Source organism: Camponotus vicinus, unplaced genomic scaffold, assembly GCF_025532165.1.
Source record: "Camponotus vicinus isolate PSW18456_S1 unplaced genomic scaffold, iyCamVici1.0 SCAF_4, whole genome shotgun sequence".
In the NCBI taxonomy this organism is placed as follows: Eukaryota; Metazoa; Arthropoda; class Insecta; order Hymenoptera; family Formicidae; genus Camponotus; species Camponotus vicinus.
In genome coordinates, this window is record NW_028141976.1 from 19949913 (window position 1) to 19967204 (window position 17292).

A 17292-nucleotide genomic window follows, 5' to 3' on the forward strand; every position below is an offset into this window, starting at 1 on the left:
GTATGTAAAATGAATTTGGACTCTATAAAGAAATTGATGAAACATTTAAAACTACAACATAATTTTAGTATATTTGATAAATATATTTGCAAGCAACCACTTTGCGTTCGAGAATTTCAATCTGCGCTTCGTTTTGAAAAACATTTATTACATGATCATCTTTTTGATGGACACAACTGCAAAGAAAAAAATGTACATACCTTATCAAATGCGATAAAACAGTCAGTTCATGTGCCAAATATTGATTTAGAAAATACAGACGATTGCGCGTGCATTAATGCAGACGAAAAATTAACAAATACTTTAGATTTTAATAATTTTAAATTTAAAGAAATACAAGAAGCTGCTGCTTCTTCGTTAACATATTTATATAATAATAATTCTATGACGCGACAACATGATAGTTGTAGATATCACATCAAATTTAGTGGAAAATATTATAGACATAGTAGAAAATAAGGTAAATCAAAGTTTGAATATTTTACAAGCTCCAGAAGTCATGAAACAAGAATTAGCGTCTTTTTATAATCAATGTAAAAATCCCTTTTGCGGTCTAGACACAGAATATAAAAGAATATTTCTCACAACAGGGCTGTTATACAGGGTGATTCTGAACAGACGTTTGTCTTTAAAAAGATAAATTGTCGAGTCTATTCTAAGACGATTTTCCCTTTACCAAAATTGTCTACGAGGCTTAGTTTTTCAATTATTAAATAAAATAGTTCGCGAATTACGGAACGAGTACAAGAGGTAGACAGGGACGGCGCAACTCACCGTCCGATACAGACGATCATGTGGGGCGCGCGACGCGATCAGCTGATTGCTGCACACGATGAGTGTAACAATCAGTGTGTGTGTGTGTGGGGGGGGGGGTGTATTTATGCACGCGTATCCACACATGCACCGTACTCTCTCTCTTTCTCTCTCTTTCTCTTTCTCCCTCTTTCTCTCACTCTCTCACTCACTCACTCACTCACTTATTCTTACCTTAATAATGAGATTCTTCATACTGCTGATAAATAGCAGTGCCCAGTGTGTTGCACGATAATAATCGTCGTCGACGAGACGTCGTTTCTTCAACACGCAGTCTGACACAAATAAGCGAAGTTTTTTCTTTCATCACTTTCGACACTTTTACAAATTTACTCGCGCACTTAATCACTCACGATTGATAAAAGGAGGAATTTACCAACGGTTACGGTACGAATTTAATAAACGGTTAACGCATTTAATTATTAATTACACACTCGATTAAAGAAACGCGTTAACAGAACGCGATACTCGATGCAAAGCGCGCGACGCGACGACCGACGACAAGCAGGTCAGGTTAATACTAGCGCCTCTAGCGCTGCCAAACATAAACGTGTAGCATTACGCGCTAGTACTAACCTGACCTGCTTGTCGTCGGTCGTCGCGCGCTTTGCATCGAGTATCGCGTTCTGTTAACGCGTTTCTTTAATCGAGTGTGTAATTAATAATTAAATGCGTTAACCGTTTATTAAATTCGTACCGTAACCGTTGGTAAATTCCTCCTTTTATCAATCGTGAGTGATTAAGTGCGCGAGTAAATTTGTAAAAGTGTCGAAAGTGATGAAAGAAAAAACTTCGCTTATTTGTGTCAGACTGCGTGTTGAAGAAACGACGTCTCGTCGACGACGATTATTATCGTGCAACACACTGGGCACTGCTATTTATCAGCAGTATGAAGAATCTCATTATTAAGGTAAGAATAAGTGAGTGAGTGAGTGAGAGAGTGAGAGAGAAAGAGGGAGAGAGAGAGAGAAAGAGAAAGAGAAAGAGAGAGAGTACGGTGCATGTGTGGATACGCGTACACACACTGATTGTTACACTCATCGTGTGCAGCAATCAGCTGATCGCGTCGCGCGCCCCACATGATCGCCTGTATCGGACGGTGAGTTGCGCCGTCCCTGTCTACCTCTTGTACTCGTTCCGTAATTCGCGAACTATTTTATTTAATAATTTAAAAACTAAGCCTCGTAGACAATTTTGGTAAAGGGAAAATCGTCTTAGAATAGACTCGACAATTTATCTTTTTAAAGACAAACGTCTGTTCAGAATCACCCTGTATAGAACCTGTTTCTTATATACTTGGACAAACTATGGAAAGTAGAAAAATTAACAATATTTTCACCCTAATTCCGAATAATGTCACAGGCCAATTTATTTCTGTAATAAAAGTCTTAAAGGCAATATTTGAAATACCTAATATTTTAAAAGATATAACAGATTACATGGAACAAGTGACAAATGATTTACATTGTGTAAGTAATATAATTCAATCTGAATTGTGGAAACACTTATGTCACAATTTTCATGACAAACTTGTTTTACCATTAATAATTTACTATGATGAGTTTGAAGCAAATAATCCGTTAGGCGGTCATGCAGGTGTCCATAAAGTGGGAGCTGTATATTTTTCATTACCATGCATGCCTCCAGAAGCACGTTCAAAACTTGATAATATTTTTTTAACGTTATTGTTTCAGAGTAAAGATAGAGAAGCTTATGGGAATAAAGCTACATTTCGGCCTTTCATTAATGAGTTACAAATTTTAAAAAAGTCAGGACTAATCACTAACGAAGGTAAATATATTTATATAAAGTGTGCTCTCGTAATCGGAGATAATTTAGGCGTACATGAAATTTGTGGATTTGTAAAAAGTTTTGTTGCAAATTATCCTTGTAGATTTTGTAAAGCCTCTCTTAATCAAATAAGATATCAAACAGCTGAAGACAAACAATTATTACGTACAGTTAATGAATATGCTAATGACTTGCAAAAAAATGACGTCTCTATAACTGGTTTAACTGAAATATGTGTTTGGAATCAATTAGACTCGTTTCTCGTTCTACAAAATATGAGTTGTGATATAATGCATGATGTATTTGAAGGTGTCTGTCAATATGATATGAGTAAATTAATATTACATTTTATACAATCAAATCTGTTTACATTAGAAAATCTTAATGATAGAATAGGTACGTATGATTTTGGTCCTGAAGAAGGAAACCGTCCACCATTCTTGAAAATAGAAAAATTAAAGAGATTTAGTCTAGGTTTTTCTGCTTCAGAAACAATAACGTTTGTTATTCATTTCGGTCTAATCATTGGACATAAAATCCCTGAAAACAATAATTTTTGGGAGTTATACATTTGCTTAAACAAGATTGTAACTATATTGCTTACACCGTTTTTCACTTCACAATGTACAGAATATTTAGAAGCGCTAATTACTGAACACCATGAACTTTATTTATACTTATTTAAAGATACGTTAAAACCGAAGCACCATTTCCTCCTTCATTATGCGCGCGTCATGAAGTCTGTAGGTCCATTAATAAATATTTGGTGCATGCGATATGAAGCAAAACACAGACAATCAAAGATAGCTGCTCATATTTCTTCTTCAAGGCGAAATTTGCCACTAACCTTAGCGATTAAACATCAGTTAAAACTGTGCTGTAGATTTTTTCAAAACATTGATATAAAAAGACGTATTTCTTTTGGAAAGGAGCTTTCAATGCAGCAAATATTAAAGCTTCCTAATTATTGCAACATTAAAGTTTTTTTACCATGTATAACATTTCATGCAATAACATGGATAAATATAAAAGGTATTTATTACAAACCAGGTTTTATTTTAAATATTTTTCGCGAAGAAATATTTCCACTTTTTGGAAAAATTGAATTAATATTTGCTGATAAAGATGAAAATATATTTTTTATCGTACAATGGATACCATTCGGTTTTGCAATCACGTACAAAGTTATGAAGTACGATATGCTAATAAGTGGAAATGTGTAGCGTACAATACTTTATGTAACATTTTGCCGTCACATATTATTTTATCTTCCAACGTTTTATATATAATTTTGAAAGAATAAAATTTATATAATGAATATTATAAATTAAAGTTTATATAATAAAAAAATATATAATAAAATGTTATGTTGCATCTTATTTCTCATGAAATTATATTTAAAAGTGGTTAAGCAATAATATTGTATACAGGGTGGGCCATTTTAATCTATGCACCCAAATTTCTTTGTACCTAAGACAGATACGGAAAAATGATTCAGACGAAAGTTTTATGGTTTCGAGGGGGCCATAAGATGGTATCATTGGTTTGACCTTGAAGAGTTATTTGAAGGTCACATGAAGGTCACCTTTAATTTCTTAAATGGAACCTACTATTTGTCATTGCACATTCTTGTAGCTTATCTCGAGAGCTTTCCAAAACACTATAATTAAGTACTTTTTTGTTAAGTACTTTTTGAGTTATGAGGCTTGAAATAATTTCTTAATTTTACATAAACCGTAAAATATCTTGTAAAATATTCATTTTTCGATTATCTTACCTTAATACTTTTATGTACAAAATAATGAGAGGAATCAATTGGTGTAAAGATAACACATAATTGTTTCGAAAGAAAAAATGTAATTTGCAATTAACAATTACATTTTTTTTTTCGAAACAACTATGTGTTTTCTTTACACCAATTGATTCCTCTCATTATTTTGTACATAAAAGTATTAAGGTAAGATAATCGAAAAATGAATATTTTACAAGATATTTTACGGTTTATGTAAAATTAAGAAATTATTTCAAGCCTCATAACTCAAAAAGTACTTAACAAAAAAGTACTTAATTATAGTGTTTTGGAAAGCTCTCGAGATAAGCTACAAGAATATGCAATGACAAATAGTAGGTTCCATTTAAGAAATTAAAGGTGACCTTCATGTGACCTTCAAATAACTCTTCAAGGTCAAACCAATGATACCATCTTATGGCCCCCTCGAAACCATAAAACTTTTGTCTGAATCATTTTTCCGTATCTGTCTTAGGTACAAAGAAATTTGGGTGCATAGATTAAAATGGCCCACCCTGTATATTAGTACATAATTTTTTATTATAATGAACTCGTTTACACATACATATTTATTATAAAAAAACATTAGCTAGGTTATTTATCTAACATGCAATAATTAATATGTAGATACAAATACTGTAATGTATGTATATATATATATATATATATATATATATATATATATATATATATATATATATTACAGTATTTGTACGTACATATTAATTATTGCATGTTTCATGGATAACCCAACTAGTGTTTTTTATAATAAATATATGTGTATAAGTGAATATATATATATATATATATATATATATATATATATATATACAGGGTGTTAAAAAAGTATCGCATACGCTCAGTGCCATCCGATAGAGAAGGAGAATTTAAGAAAAAATGTCTAATACAATTTTTCGATCCCATGAATAATTTCGCCGCAATTAATTATTGTAATCAGTTAATCAGCGCGGAGCTACAAGAGGAAGCCAGGGGCGAAGCGCGCGAAGTCTGCGGCGCGATGGCTACCGCGCTCATACCATGCTTTCGTACCGAGCGGAGGGAAAGTGCTTGCGATCTATTTATTTATTTTACTCACCTTCTTTTTGATAAGAGTAACAAAATAATTTACAGGAACAATCATCACGTAAAAATTTGCGTGATTATATCACGATACAGACTTTGTTAATTTAATGAAAAAATTTATTTTTAATAAGTAAGAAGCGAAAATTAATCCTCTTTAACTCATTTTTTAAAATGTTAACTGAAAATATTAATTAAATTATCTTGCCTTCTTACTTATTAAAAATAAATTCTTTCATTATTATAATGAAATAAAGGTCCGTTAGATAAAATCAATAAAAATTAGTTAAAAGGCTACAAGGACCAACGCAATGGTGAAAATATGCAAAAAATAATAAAACGGTTATTACAATAAAATAACCATATGAAAATGTTTATTTAATTTGAACATGACAAACGCCGCGTTTCAATCCAATTCGGATCCTTTTCAATGTCGACTAACAAAGTGAATAATAAACATTAAGATAAGATTAAAATTAACGGTCATAGGAGAAATGTAAATAAGTTTCGGAACAACGCAAAGTCAAAAAATCGGAAGCAAATATATGTACAATAACGGAAAATTTAAACCGTCAATCACAAAAAAGGAAAGAACGCATCGCATTAACGTATCGCCACAGAAAACCCGAAAGCTCGTACCGCATACCACCAGTATACCGTTAAAAACGAGATGATCCTCTCCAAAAAAACCGGAAGGAAAACCCACATACAGGTCCATGACCATTTCCAAAAGAAAAAACAGTCAACGATGCATAAATCGATGACCAGTTGGAAACTTGATGGTCCAAATATGTGCGAGTAAAAGCTTAAAAAACTGACACTCTAAAAAAGAAAACCAAGACAGAGCAATAATTTAACAAACAATCCGGAAACTACTTAAGAGAATCCTTCATATAAAGCAAGAGTAAAGTTAATATAATAAAATTACATACCGGTCTCTAAATTTGAAAGTGATCTCAAATCAAAAAATCGAACACAAAGGGAGAGCAAGTTAAGCACAACTTAACGTTCCAATCAACAGAGCCGAACTGAGGCACATGGGGATCACATATAGCACAGAACGCGAAACATCAAAAAAAGGGGGGGGGGAAGAGAGAGAGAAGGGAAAGGAAGGAGAGGAACAAAACGTCACAGAAGGAAAAATTTCAAATAATCACTGCGAACATTTTTTTTATAATGGGCAAATACATCTTATCCAAGAATTCGGTATCGCTCTGAATGTTAAGGCCATGGTTCTGACCAGAGATATGTAACATCTCAGCAATTAGCCTCTTTTTATATCTAGGTTCCTCCTCCAAAATGGAAACATTCTCCCAATCAAACTCATGTCCGTTCAATCTATGAAGAGACACAACTGAGAGAGAACCAGAAGATTTATTAATATCAGAACGATGTTCTTTAATTCTGGTCAGTAACTTCCTTTTAGTTTGCCCCACATATGAAGCATCACAGTCTAAACAACTAATTTTATAAATGACATTCACGTGGTGGAATTTAGATACCGGATCCTTATACAGTCTAATAAGGGATTTTAATTTGTTATTGACTGTATATGCCAATCTTCTGTTCGCATAACTCTTGATGTTGGAAACAAAACCTCTTGGAAAACTTGAGGAAAAAGGAATGGTGAAGAAAGGAATAAGAGAGGAGGAGGATTGAGTGAGAGCAGTTTCGTTATTGTTCACGTCGGAGATTAAAAACTTTAATCTTTGAGAAATAGTGTGAAAAATAAATTTAATAGGATAACCATTGCCTAATAAAGTCGAAATAATAAAAGAAAAATTCTCATTATGAAACCGTGGATGTGACAGTTTAAAAATTCTATCAGTCAATCCAATGATAACTCCTTTTTTATATGACAGAGGATGGTGTGAGAAAAATGATAGAAATCTTCCTGAAAAAGTCGGTTTCCTATACCAATTAAATTCAATATAATTATTGTTGATTATGATAGTTGTGTCCAGGAAATTTATACTGTTGTTGTTTGAATATTCAATGGTAAACCGTAGTCTATTGTGAAGCGAATTAAAAACCTGGAAAATATGTTGGATGTATTGTTTAGGAGCAGCAAGAACAATGTCATCAACGTAGCGAACATAAAAGGGAAGGGAAACAGGAAGAGACGAAATTGCTCTGTCTTCCAGATCAGACATAATAATATTCGCTAAGATCGGGGAGAGAGGAGATCCCATGGGAGTGCCAAAAATCTGTTTATATATGACATTGTCAAATTGGAAGTAGGTGGAGTCCATAATAAGATTTAAAGAAATCAAAAATTCCTTATAAGGAATGTTGATGTTGTTTTTAATTAAATGCCATCTTTTAGCAATTCCTCCAATAACCAAATCTAATGGAACATTAGTAAAAAGACTCTCCACATCCAATGAGACCAAATCGTACCAATCATCTAAGAACACATTGTTAAGTCTTTTAATCAATTCAAAGCTATTCGCAATATGGCTATTCGGATTAGGTAAATTCTTGTCTAACATGTTGTGGAGGAAAGACGCTAGCGAATAAAGAGGGCTATTAATACAAGAGATGATGATACGAAACGGGCAATCTTTCTTATGGATCTTTGGCAGTCCGTAGGCACGTGGTAAGATCCCATCAGTACTCAATAGCGCTCTATAAGTACCGTTAGAGATGTACTCATTTTTACGCCAACGCTGTAACAACTCCCTTAACTGGGAGATGACTCTATTCGTCGGGTCACGGTTCACTACCATGTACGTGTTCCGGTCTGATAGAAGGTCATGCATCTTGTCAAAATATTCGCTCTTATCAAGAGAAACAGTTACATTCCCCTTATCCGCTTTTGTGACAATGATGTCAGGATGGTCAGAAAGGAATTTTTTTGTAATTTTAGTTAAGGATAGCAAACGAGAGTCCAAATCTGAAAAATGAGGAGGAGGTAATAGACATTTATTAAGAGTCTGGACTGACAAACATCTAATATTGTTAGCCGTTTCCTGATCCAAACTGGAGATATTATGTTCAATATTTTTAATGAAATCGAATACAAACTGTTGCGAATTAGGAAGGGAACGCAAACAAAATTTCTCTCCCAATTGTAAGAGGGATTGAACTTCCTGAGGAATATCGGTCTTAGACAAATTTACAAACCAATTGTTATTGACCGAATTAATAAGGGATAAATTATCTTTCATGTGAAAATTCTTGGGATTAATATGTACATTAAAAGGAGTATGAGAGGGAGGTTGAGGAGTGGGTGAAAAGGAAAATGTGGGAAGGGGGTGCTGTTCATGAGGGCAAGAACCTGTAAAAGATCTCAACTTTCGCTTGTAAGGATTCATGGGAGGATGGGGGGGGACGGAACAAAAATATTTGATAAGAGGTACGTTAGGACGAAGGAAATCCGGCTGTTTTTTAGCGATCCATTTTAGTTTGTTATTGATTCTCTTATTTTCCACAGTATTAAAATGATTAAGAGAGGAACGTTGTCTCCTGATAAATTCATTAAGAATACGAACCGGGACCCGTCCAAACAGAATCTTAGAGCATCGCAGTACATTATGTTGTAGAAATCGTAACAATCTGAACGCGTCATAAATTTCAATCTGTAACAACCGCCTAATAGAACCACGCACAAAGTTTTTGTATAAAGAAGTTGAATTGTCATCAAAAAATGAAATCACGTTATCGGTAAATTTAAATAAATGTTGCGGAACCAAGTTGACTCTTTTGCATTCCCTCAAGAAAAAAATTTTACATTTTGTAGCTATAATTCTTTTGTTGAAACCAATCCAATTCTTAAAACATTGCTTCACATCGCCTCCGAAACATCGATCGATAAAATTAAAAAAATTAAAAAAATTAAGTTGTAGAGCACTCATAATTCGCCTGAGTAATATCAAAATTATTATAATGAAATAAAGGTCCGTTAGATAAAATCAATAAAAATTAGTTAAAAGGCTACAAGGACCAACGCAATGGTGGAAATATGCAAAAAATAATAAAACGGTTATTACAATAAAATAACCATATGAAAATGTTTATTTAATTTGAACATGACAAACCTCTCATACTCCTTTTAATGTACATATTAATCCCAAGAATTTTCACATGAAAGATAATTTATCCCTTATTAATTCGGTCAATAACAATTGGTTTGTAAATTTGTCTAAGACCGATATTCCTCAGGAAGTTCAATCCCTCTTACAATTGGGAGAGAAATTTTGTTTGCGTTCCCTTCCTAATTCGCAACAGTTTGTATTCGATTTCATTAAAAATATTGAACATAATATCTCCAGTTTGGATCAGGAAACGGCTAACAATATTAGATGTTTGTCAGTCCAGACTCTTAATAAATGTCTATTACCTCCTCCTCATTTTTCAGATTTGGACTCTCGTTTGCTATCCTTAACTAAAATTACAAAAAAATTCCTTTCTGACCATCCTGACATCATTGTCACAAAAGCGGATAAGGGGAATGTAACTGTTTCTCTTGATAAGAGCGAATATTTTGACAAGATGCATGACCTTCTATCAGACCGGAACACGTACATGGTAGTGAACCGTGACCCGACGAATAGAGTCATCTCCCAGTTAAGGGAGTTGTTACAGCGTTGGCGTAAAAATGAGTACATCTCTAACGGTACTTATAGAGCGCTATTGAGTACTGATGGGATCTTACCACGTGCCTACGGACTGCCAAAGATCCATAAGAAAGATTGCCCGTTTCGTATCATCATCTCTTGTATTAATAGCCCTCTTTATTCGCTAGCGTCTTTCCTCCACAACATGTTAGACAAGAATTTACCTAATCCGAATAGCCATATTGCGAATAGCTTTGAATTGATTAAAAGACTTAACAATGTGTTCTTAGATGATTGGTACGATTTGGTCTCATTGGATGTGGAGAGTCTTTTTACTAATGTTCCATTAGATTTGGTTATTGGAGGAATTGCTAAAAGATGGCATTTAATTAAAAACAACATCAACATTCCTTATAAGGAATTTTTGATTTCTTTAAATCTTATTATGGACTCCACCTACTTCCAATTTGACAATGTCATATATAAACAGATTTTTGGCACTCCCATGGGATCTCCTCTCTCCCCGATCTTAGCGAATATTATTATGTCTGATCTGGAAGACAGAGCAATTTCGTCTCTTCCTGTTTCCCTTCCCTTTTATGTTCGCTACGTTGATGACATTGTTCTTGCTGCTCCTAAACAATACATCCAACATATTTTCCAGGTTTTTAATTCGCTTCACAATAGACTACGGTTTACCATTGAATATTCAAACAACAACAGTATAAATTTCCTGGACACAACTATCATAATCAACAATAATTATATTGAATTTAATTGGTATAGGAAACCGACTTTTTCAGGAAGATTTCTATCATTTTTCTCACACCATCCTCTGTCATATAAAAAAGGAGTTATCATTGGATTGACTGATAGAATTTTTAAACTGTCACATCCACGGTTTCATAATGAGAATTTTTCTTTTATTATTTCGACTTTATTAGGCAATGGTTATCCTATTAAATTTATTTTTCACACTATTTCTCAAAGATTAAAGTTTTTAATCTCCGACGTGAACAATAACGAAACTGCTCTCACTCAATCCTCCTCCTCTCTTATTCCTTTCTTCACCATTCCTTTTTCCTCAAGTTTTCCAAGAGGTTTTGTTTCCAACATCAAGAGTTATGCGAACAGAAGATTGGCATATACAGTCAATAACAAATTAAAATCCCTTATTAGACTGTATAAGGATCCGGTATCTAAATTCCACCACGTGAATGTCATTTATAAAATTAGTTGTTTAGACTGTGATGCTTCATATGTGGGGCAAACTAAAAGGAAGTTACTGACCAGAATTAAAGAACATCGTTCTGATATTAATAAATCTTCTGGTTCTCTCTCAGTTGTGTCTCTTCATAGATTGAACGGACATGAGTTTGATTGGGAGAATGTTTCCATTTTGGAGGAGGAACCTAGATATAAAAAGAGGCTAATTGCTGAGATGTTACATATCTCTGGTCAGAACCATGGCCTTAACATTCAGAGCGATACCGAATTCTTGGATAAGATGTATTTGCCCATTATAAAAAAAATGTTCGCAGTGATTATTTGAAATTTTTCCTTCTGTGACGTTTTGTTCCTCTCCTTCCTTTCCCTTCTCTCTCTCTTCCCCCCCCCCTTTTTTTGATGTTTCGCGTTCTGTGCTATATGTGATCCCCATGTGCCTCAGTTCGGCTCTGTTGATTGGAACGTTAAGTTGTGCTTAACTTGCTCTCCCTTTGTGTTCGATTTTTTGATTTGAGATCACTTTCAAATTTAGAGACCGGTATGTAATTTTATTATATTAACTTTACTCTTGCTTTATATGAAGGATTCTCTTAAGTAGTTTCCGGATTGTTTGTTAAATTATTGCTCTGTCTTGGTTTTCTTTTTTAGAGTGTCAGTTTTTTAAGCTTTTACTCGCACATATTTGGACCATCAAGTTTCCAACTGGTCATCGATTTATGCATCGTTGACTGTTTTTTCTTTTGGAAATGGTCATGGACCTGTATGTGGGTTTTCCTTCCGGTTTTTTTGGAGAGGATCATCTCGTTTTTAACGGTATACTGGTGGTATGCGGTACGAGCTTTCGGGTTTTCTGTGGCGATACGTTAATGCGATGCGTTCTTTCCTTTTTTGTGATTGACGGTTTAAATTTTCCGTTATTGTACATATATTTGCTTCCGATTTTTTGACTTTGCGTTGTTCCGAAACTTATTTACATTTCTCCTATGACCGTTAATTTTAATCTTATCTTAATGTTTATTATTCACTTTGTTAGTCGACATTGAAAAGGATCCGAATTGGATTGAAACGCGGCGTTTGTCATGTTCAAATTAAATAAACATTTTCATATGGTTATTTTATTGTAATAACCGTTTTATTATTTTTTGCATATTTCCACCATTGCGTTGGTCCTTGTAGCCTTTTAACTAATTTTTATTGATAAATTCTTTCATTAAATTAACAAAGTCTGTATCGTGATATAATCACGCAAATTTTTACGTGATGATTGTTCCTGTAAATTATTTTGTTACTCTTATCAAAAAGAAGGTGAGTAAAATAAATAAATAGATCGCAAGCACTTTCCCTCCGCTCGGTACGAAAGCATGGTATGAGTGCGGTAGCCGTCGCGCCGCAGACTTCGCGCGCCTCGCCCCTGGCTTCCTCTTGTAGCTCCGCGCTGATTAACTGATTACAATAATTAATTGCGGCGAAATTATTCATGGGATCGAAAAATTGTATTAGACATTTTTTCTTAAATTCTCCTTCTCTATCGGATGGCACTGAGCGTATGCGATACTTTTTTAACACCCTGTGTATATATATATATATATATATATATATATATATATATATATATATAGTTGCGAGAACAAAAGAATTTAGATTTTATATAGAAAAAAGTTCGTTTATAAGAAATTATTTGTTACATTAACAAAAAAGTTTTTTTGACTATATTATTCTTACGTAATTGTTTTGTTTCGGTAACAAAATATTATATTTTTCACTTTCAAAATCTGTGTATATCATACAAAATAGTTGTGTATTATTAAGTAAACGAATTCAACGAATTAAAATCGGCGTGGAAACCAAAGGTTTAATTGGTCGCATACCAACAATTAGTTTTTGCGTCAGTAACAAAATTTTGTTTGCTAATACAAAACATTTCTCTCAGTGTGCAGCCTCTATCTATGCCGGCGGGCCGACAAAGTGGATGTAAAAAAAAGGAAAAAAACAAAGTGGATGGTAAAAAAAGGGGAAAAAAACGCTAGTATCGGGACGTTCGAAGCTCCATCGCAATGGGCGTTGCGCAAAGTGTCAGTTTCAAAAACGCGACAGCAATTTGGCCATAATTGGGGCGATGTCATATTACGTTTCATGCTGAAGCTGGCTCGAGGCTTCTCCTTTTTTTTCAGAAGCTTCATCTCGCAGCTGCTTTCATCTGTTGACAATATTATCGCTTATGAACTGCGGATACGAATCGATTGTTATGATTAATCCCGGCGCTTCGCGCAGAATCTGGTGTATTCACGCAAACCGCGCGCACGCTCGCCAGTAATTTTGAATAGGTCGTCCTGTCAAAGTCATGCATACTCTAAAATATTCGCGAATTGTTCCTGGTTGTTCATGTCCGTTAATCCTTCAATTGCCTACTATTCTTGGCTGTTTCGCGTTAATCTATCAATTACTTCTATCTCATTTGCAAGAATTACATAGGTGTTCTAGAACACGGTAATAATTGATGGCAAACATTGCGAAAATGTTCAATATTCATATTCGCATGCGAAAATATTGCGAATGAGAAAATGTCCGAAGCATCATATTTCAGATATTCACAGCCAATTTCGATGCTATCGATATATATTAATTTTTTATTAAACTTATTTATTATATGCTAAATATTTTATAAACACATTAATTGTCAGTTAATAAATAAAAATAAATAAAACTAACAATTTAATTTGAATAATAAATGTAATTATAACTAACAATTTAATTTGAATAATAAATATAATATAAAATAAATTTTAAACATGTTTTATTACGGTATTTATAACGATTCTCACTTTAATAATCGTGAATTTCTGTAACAATTCCAAAAGTTTAATTTGAACATACAGATAGGTCGTGACGTTTATTATCAGGATTCTTCCGTCTTTTCTTCATCTGATTTTCATCTTCCATTTGCAAAATGTATATTATACAAAATATATACACTCTCTGATTGCATCGCTGAATAAATATAAGAGAAGTTTAAGTGAGGAATTTCGTTCTCTATAATTAACAATTTCATTTTATGAAAGTGTACGAATATTAACAGTATATTTGGAGTCCAAGATTGGATATGTATTTACTCCATCGCGGTGATACATAGTTTATATGATATAATATTGCGATTATATAAATATCTTATCTAATAATAAAAGATAAAGAGAAAGTACAAACCGTCTTTTTTTGAAAGTTTATAAATAAAATAATTGTATTTTTTCTATTTGTCAAATCCTTTCTTCGTATTATTAGGTCAAATTTAAATTAATCAAGTAGATTTCTTGCTATCTTGGAAACACTTTATCCAGAAAAAAATATGAAAAATACAAGAATGAAATAAACATGATTATAATGAATAAATACGCTTAAAATATATAATTTTATTTTCGTATTAATTACTAAATTCATTTTTATCAGAGAACACAAAGCGCAATTATGCACGTTTTCAACCTTGCATAATAATAATAATAATAATAATACAAAATATTTTATTTATATTAACGTCATTGTATTTATTAATTGCATCGTTTCAAGCAAATAATGCAATATGTTTTAATAAATTTATTCCAATAAACTATTTTTAAAAAATGCGTATTTTACATTCTATTGACTTACATATTAGTATTTGTAAAAATTTGGGTTTATCTTTAATTTCTTGATTGCGGGTTTATTTTTATTATATGATACAAAAGGGGTTGGTTTGATCGATTGCTTCGGGGAATATACCTTGAACAGGGAGAGCGCAATTTTATGACCTCCATGAGAACAAAAGCCGTTGCCGATCCCCCCGACAGTATTATCTCTCCTTCTAGCTTCGCAAGTGAAAGGAAGTGCCCGTGAGATGAATTTTTTCGTTATAATAGAGCCGTCGAAAGGGTTCAGGGGATGCTGTGACAACAAGTGGCGCCCTAACGAGCTTTTTATAGCGGTTGTGTGTGCCGGTCCTCCCGTTTGCAAAAACGTGACTTTCTCGAGCGCGTGCCTAGCGAGCTGACTCGCACCTTCTTGACCTGCGAAAATAGCTTTCGGCATTGTTTACCGTCAAGCTCTACGACGAGGTCGACTTGTCGCACGCCGGACGGTAAATTGGGTTATCATCGCAGGATCGCGGGCGTAGTATTAACAACTCTTTCGAGCAAGAAATATAGCAGCCAAGCCGATGCTTTCACGATAATCGCCGCCATTAGCGTGCGGTCTGGTTCCTTCCAGCTACCAACGGGACACTATGGTTTTTCGCACTGGAAAAATACTCGAAAATAGCTTCGCATAAATGACTCTTGCAAAGTTTTTCGCCGCAAATGCTGCTTCTTACCTAGCATTTGTGAGAGATACTAAGAAAAAACACTAAATGATAAAAAATGCGTTAATAGAATACGAACTAAAAACAGATAAGAGAAAAACAAGAACTATGTGAAAAAGTTATGTAATTTTGTGTCGTGTTGTATAGCATACATAAAGTAACGTTAAAACAATATATTATATTTTATAAAGTAATATTATATAAAATAAAAGTCTGTATGTTTCGAGATGTATTATCGTAAAAAATTGAAACTCATTATATTAAGAATCATTACTGCAGCAGTATTTCAATTACATCGAAATAAATGAGCTTTTCCATATAACAGCACATCATAAATGCGGACTTATAACCCGTTTTTGATTCGTTAATCAATAAATGATCATATAGGTAATTTAATTCTCTATTCCCGGCAATAACGAGATATTTGATTATTGATTATCGAATCCAAACGTAAATTTTGAGCTCAATTTACAAGTTCGCTTTATCAATTACGAATTTTCCTATGTAGAGAAACTCGACTAAAAATATACTATTTATATAACATATTATTTAGATAGTATATTATTTATTATTCATTTTCTCGCTCTCTTAATATATCGGAACTACAAAAAATCGGGTTAAATGCTGTCGAAGGGCAATCTGTTCGTTCATTATTTAATGTTAAGCCGCATAAATACGTGCAATAACATGTTTCACAGAGAATTGCAAATTTTAAAATCATAAAACGCGGAAAGCCGAAACGGGAGCTAATAGTTATTCTGTTCAAACGAAGCCGCGCGTTTCAACGAATATTTTCTCGTGGGCAAATGTGGAGAATATATTTCAGCATACACAAATATACACATGCATTTGTACATCGATGTACAAAAGTACATTGATGTCTAAAAGTTGCATTTCAATTACATGTAACTGGAAAACAGACAATTTAATTAAATCACTAGCACTGCGGTCGTTTTTGTTTATGCGCGATACTCTATCACACACACACACATATATATATATATATATATATATATATATATATATATATATATATATATATATATATATCGCAAGAAATAATTTCGCAAAAGAGCACTGATGTGCATTTTTTCACACGGAAACGGAATATTTTCGCAAAAGAGAACCCGAAAGGAAAACACTAGTTAACAATCTGAGCGGTGCCAGATCATCGTTGTGTCACGATAGGAAACTGTGACAGTATAAGGGTACTAGGATGACAATCAAAGTTAGGCCGGATATCGACGGATACTCCATAAATAAGCTTTTTTACACCGAATGGGTGACGGCGATTGCTTTCGGCACTTTATCGGATATATCGTTTGGCAGTATGCGGGCATCGAACCGACAAATCCGACTGAGAAATGACATTTGAATTATTCACATTCGATACCTTTTTTTCGTTTAAAGCGCATGGCCCTTGCCGCAAGGAAATTACATTTTGCCAAAGAACGGAAATATTCCCGGGACAAATGGGGCCCGTCACGTTGAACCGTTTACATTGACGGCAATGCGAGCATATAACGTCATAAAGGAAAATAGCATTTCAATTTTTTCAACGGAAATCGGAAAGTAAGCGACGTGTTGTATATATGACGTTCCGCAAAATGTAAAATTATTATTGTATATAATAATACTACAACACAGCGGCGCATAACATAGCTATACAATGCTTTTATTTGTTCTCGTAGATTTTCTACTCCGGGCTT

General features: G+C 33.6%; 1 protein-coding gene across 4 annotated transcripts in view; it reads right to left on the bottom strand.

Annotated features, from left to right (window-relative positions):
* The window catches only part of Kek5 (leucine-rich repeat, immunoglobulin-like domain-containing kekkon 5 protein), a 269622-nt gene that overhangs the window by 99162 nt on the left and 153168 nt on the right, over positions 1 to 17292 (bottom strand). The window lies entirely within an intron of this gene.